The sequence below is a fragment of the Rutidosis leptorrhynchoides genome, chromosome 1 (assembly GCF_046630445.1).
Source record: "Rutidosis leptorrhynchoides isolate AG116_Rl617_1_P2 chromosome 1, CSIRO_AGI_Rlap_v1, whole genome shotgun sequence".
In the NCBI taxonomy this organism is placed as follows: Eukaryota; Viridiplantae; Streptophyta; class Magnoliopsida; order Asterales; family Asteraceae; genus Rutidosis; species Rutidosis leptorrhynchoides.
In genome coordinates, this window is record NC_092333.1 from 173,613,763 (window position 1) to 173,618,203 (window position 4,441).

Consider the following 4,441-nt stretch of genomic DNA (forward strand, 5'->3'; position numbering starts at 1 on the left):
CATTTGATCTTTTGAAAATTAAATCTAGCTTTCACCCTAGATAAGTTTTCTGGAATAACCCTTCACCGGTGTTTGCAAAATGTTTTTGTGGGTTTGGTGGGTTTCAGATTTGAAAATTTTGGCTCAAAACTTGCGGTTTTGTGTCACCCACTTGCTAACATTGTATTGGGAAAGCAACACGTCCAGTATACTTGCTCCGTATATTACCTTTCGATAAACTACCGTTCGGTTGTAAAGGAAAGCGTTGAACAAGCAACTGTTAAGGCAATGTCCCCTGACATGCTTTTAATTATGGTCTATAACGTGTCGGATGCAATTACTATCCTTTGTAGGAGCAATAGTAAAGATCATCCTATAGTTTTTCGGTCTGGCACAAGGTCCTGTCTTCGACCATGCTATACAACCACCGTTCTTACGGTTGACACCCGATTTGGTTCAGGTGACCTAATGAATTCCAGGTGAATTCCTAGGATTTTACGTTCAATGGTAATGAACGCATTAAAAATGGGTTTTCAGAAAACAAATCGGTTTGTAGTTTTGATCAAAATATTTTCTCGTTCAAGCTCGAGTTTAGATATCATTGAATTCCATTAGTTTGTAATTCTCAATCTTTAAAAGTCAATCTCTAGGATTGAGTAATGTCAGTCTTAAAAGCTGATTTTTGATCTTTAAGGAGATTATCCTTTCTGGGGATCTGATTCATTAGTCTTATCAAGTTAATTTGCACGGTGCCCTCCCCATTTTACGAGACAGATCCTCTCATGGTTAGGATAAGTCTGACCACTTGGCGACCCTGTTTGATGCTGAGGTCCGTGGATTTCCAGCTGATTTTCGAGAAAACTTTTCAAGGTTTTTCGTAGACTCTACAACTGGTCTGGACGACAACTTCCTGACCTAAATCAAGAAGCGTATGTCTTTTTCAGTAGACTTTACTTCCTTTTAATGATGGAATTGATTCATCGTGTAGATCCATCTTTTCTTTCAAATATATTATAAGAAATTTGGTAAAACTGATAAAATTGTCCAAAACAAAAGTATCTTCAGTTATTTGTACAGAAATATGTGATATATGTTTTAAATAACTTGGTAAATTTTTCCCACACTTGGCTTTTATTTTCCTTTCTTTGCCTTTTTATTGTCCTCTATTCCAGTTTAATTGAATTCTAATATTTTGGGTTGTTTCTCAATTTATGTCCTTTCCGAGGTAACAATAATTTCGGTGTTAACACCTAGTTTTATCGTTCATAAATATGTATAAACATGATTTTGAATTCATTTAATTAAAAATTTTGAAAATTTTACTAGAATTGGGTAGTCAATATATAAGACTAGGGCTGTTCTTTATTATCAGAGAGCACTAGATTCTAATACAACTACTGCGTTACTAGTATTTTTAATGGTAACCAAGTTTTTAAATTAAATTTTTTTTAAAAATCCGAAAGAATTTAACCCCTTCCCACACTTAAGATCTTGCAATGCCCTCATTTGCAAGAAATCAGTAACATTTTAAATTATTGAGGGTGATTAGCGTAGAAAAACGATTAAATTTTACCAAAGTTTCCAAACATATTGGCGTTTGTTTATTGAATGATAAATGGTGCACATTATTTGTTCATTCTGTCTTGTTGTTTTATCACATTTGTTTTTCGTTTTGTCGTCAAAATTAGTAGCTTTTGCTGAACTTAATTCCAGTCTTTGAAAATGCGCTGTTTTACCCTGTTGTATACAATTGACAATATACATACATACAAATAATAACATGCATGGTAATTTGAAATGGGACTTAAAATCCCACTTTCAAATCAAATATGAAATATTAGTACAAAATAATAGAAATATTAAACTTACATAAAAGTATCAAAATATAATGTGTTTAAACATAAATAAATAGAAATAATAAAAAGATAAAAATCATAGAAATCACCAACAGGAACTATATCAATCTGGATAGGGGTTCCAGTTCATGTCATCGGTCGGGTTCCATGGTTGGTGATAGGTGTACTGGTAGGCCTGGTTAGGGTCGTAGAGAGTATATGGTGGTCTCATCTCGGGCGGGTGTGGAGGATAGTAAGCGGGTCGAGTCGGTACGTAGTGATCCTGAGGTGACAGCCGGCTCATGATCTGACGCTGATGATAGTCCCATCTATCATGCTGTCGTTGTCTGGAATGCTCGTAATCATTCCGGGCTTGCCACTGCTCCATCCGACCAAATCTCTCCTCATTTGTCATTTCCACCTCATCTACATGCTGGTAGACGTCAGTCATAGCCTCCCTAATGACATCCCTAATGTCATCCGCTTCCTCCATTTCCTCATCTGAACCTCTCTCTACCTGAGGATGACTACCTTCATAGGGTACTGCCTGGTTGCGTCTGCTCTTTAATACCTTAGCACCCTGATAGACCTTCAATCCTAAAGGCTCAACCTGTTTCCTACATTCCAAAAGTGGACCCCCTTGATCCCTATCTACACCCAAATACTCTCCCATGAGAGTAACAAAAATACCTCCTCCTATTATTCCCCCTTCCTGTATTCCTTCTACCATCTTAGACAAATAAAAATCAACACAGTAAGGGATATTAACAAAGCCTCTTGGGTCTCGAATACACTTTAGGTAAAATAAATCATGCAAGGTCATTTTCTCCTTGTTGTGACCTCTCTGTGTAATCGAGTTAGCCAAAAATCTATTAATTATACGAAGCTCGGCTTTGTTAATATGTAAGTAGGAGTGTTTTCCTCCCAGCGTAAAAACATTATAATCTGACATACGCCTCCAGATGGCGTTCGCGTCAAAATTCCTATCTACCCTTTCACCACGATAAATCAAATTCATACAATCGGGTAGTAGTAATTCACCAGGAGTATATATCTGCAAAGCCCTGGCCATGTCTAGCATGGACATCCTGTACATCCTACGGCTAAGTATAAATCTAAGAAAACTTCTATCATCTAATCTATCTACATCTGCATTTAACACTATAGTACTCAAAATCTCAATGCACCATTCCTTATATACAGGTCTACGAATGGTGAATAAACGTTCCCAATCGTGAAAAGATAAGCTGCCATACCTTTGGATCAAATGCTGTCTAACTGAGTTAGCAAGTTGGACCCTTTCCAAAGGCTCCCAATCGATTAGCCTTGGCACTTCTACATTTTTCGGTACCAGTTTGAATTTGTTACTTTGATATGTTGGGTAATCTCTCCAGCTTCTATCGAATCTCAGATTAGGATGCAACGTGTGTTCAAGAATCGTTGGGTATTCTACTGGCGGATGCATCGGAAATACTATGAAGGCATCATTAAATTGTAGCGGATCCTAATAAGGTACGTGTTGATCAGGTTGATGTTGTTGTTCCTGTTATGGTTCTTGTTCAGGTTCTGGCTTGTATTGCAATTCTGGCTCAGGTTCCGGTTGTGGTTGTCTAGATGATGATGATGCACCTCCAGTTTTAGTATATTTCTGCAAAACACATTAAACACAAAATTTGTGCATCCAAATATGCATTAGTGTTAGCAAAATAACAACTTAAAACAATCACAATGACATGTTTAATCTATACTAAACTTATGCTCATATTCATATTTTTATCAAAATCTACACTTTTTCAAATAAGCATATATGAAAATGTATACAAAGTTCATAAGCATTTAACTCAAATAACATGTCAAAATAGTCATTACTAACAATTAAACAAGTCTCAAATGGCAATTATATCAAATTAATCAAGTTCATGAATTTTATACTTAAAAAGTCCACTTTAATTCTCAAAAATCATGTTTAGGATTAAAGTTTGGATCATTTAACTACCTAAACATGTTACACTACTTAATTTAGCAATAATTCATGACAAAAATCAGCCATAACCTGTTTATATCAAAAAGCCCCAAATTGCTCAAGAACACAAACCCTAGATTCCTAAAATTTTTGAAGTTTTTGGCTTTAAATCATGTTAAATAGCATCAATCTAGGTTATACATGCAAAATATACTAACAATTTAACTCTAATTACATTAGAAATTAATAAAATTAAATTAGGTAAAATATTGTTAAATATCACAAAAACTAGAAAATTTAAGAGTTTAGGGGTGTAATTTTTACCTTTTTTGTTGAAAAATCCGAACCTAGGCATGATTGTAATGGATTGTAGGATGAAATTTGGTGAAATTTGGGTGAAAAATGGTGATTTTTGGTGATAATATGTGTATATGCTCGTGTATGTGTCTGTGTAAAACGTGGAGCAGCAGCAGCAGGTCGATGAGCTTTATGCTCCTGACCAGTTTTTGGGGGCCATGCGATTGCATGGCTTTGCTGTGCAATTCCCATGCGATCGCATGGGGGCTCTGTATTTTTTTTATTTTATTTTTTTTATTTTTTATTTTTTTTATATAAAAACCTTATACTAATAAAACATATAATTAATTAAAAATTAAAATTTTGT